This window comes from Triticum dicoccoides, chromosome 7B, assembly GCF_002162155.2.
Source record: "Triticum dicoccoides isolate Atlit2015 ecotype Zavitan chromosome 7B, WEW_v2.0, whole genome shotgun sequence".
NCBI classification, from domain to species: Eukaryota; Viridiplantae; Streptophyta; class Magnoliopsida; order Poales; family Poaceae; genus Triticum; species Triticum dicoccoides.
In genome coordinates, this window is record NC_041393.1 from 2,979,228 (window position 1) to 2,980,454 (window position 1,227).

Below are 1,227 nucleotides of genomic sequence, written 5' to 3' on the forward strand. Positions count from 1 at the left end.
CGGCGCCGTCCACAGCCCACCACAGCTAGATAGACCATTCCCCACCGGAAAAAAGAAGAGGTTTCCCCGAGGCAGCCTCTCCACCGCCGTCCGGGCAACTTTTCCGGCGTTCCGGCCGCGCAGGGCTTGTACATCGGCGGGTGTGCGCCCACCTCGCCCGCAAGGTGTTCGGTTATTTACCCGGCCCGGCGATGGACTCGGAGGACGAGGAGACGCTCGCGGCGTTGCTGGAGGAGGAAGCCGAAGCCGACGTCCAGGAGCAGGAGCATCTCATGGTGCTCGCCGCCCTCGCCGGCCTGCTCGCGAGCAGTGAAAAGCCGTGGCGAGGTGGCTCGGTGGCGTGGCGGGTGAAAGCAAAGAACCGGCATCGTCTGGAAGGCTACTGGATGCTTTACTCCGACTACTTCGCCGACGCTCCATTGCACGGCGAGAAAACATTTCGGCGCCGTTATCGGATGAGCCGAAAGCTTTTTCTCAGGATTGTGAATTCCATCCGGGAGTTCAACAGCTACTTCAAGTGCAAGAAGGATTGCACCGGCACACTTGGATTCACCTCAATCCAGAAGTGCACGACAGCTATGAGGATGCTCGCATGCGGAGCTCCCGGTGATTCACTCGACGACTATGGACGCATGGCCGAGTCCACCACCATTGAGTGTTTCTACAAGTTCTGCAGGGCAGTGGTGGCAGTGTTTGGATCGCAATACTTGCGAACACCCAATGCGGAAGACACTGCTCGGATCCTAGCACAGAATGCAGCAAGAGGATTTTCTGGGATGCTTGGAAGCATCGACTGCATGCATTGGAAATGGAAGAACTGTCCATTTTCTTGGCAGGGGTTGCACAAAGGCACCAAAGGCGGTTGCACTGTGGTACTTGAGGCAGTTGCCACACAAGACCTCTGGATTTGACACTCTTTCTTTGGGATGCCAGGAACTCACAATGACATCAACGTCCTGCAATGTTCCCATGTCTTTGCCAAGCTTGTTGAAGGTCATTCTCCTCCTGTGAACTTCGAGGTCAATGGGCGACACTACAACAAGGGGTACTATCCAGCTGATGGCATCTATCCGAGATGGTCGACATTCGTGAAGACTATCTCAAACCCTGTGCCAGGAGGCAAGAATGCCTTCTTTGTGAAAGTTCAGGAGGTTTGCAGGAAGGATGTCGAGCGGGCATTTGGTGTGCTCCAATCTCGATTTGTTGTTGTCTGGTACCCTGCTCGGA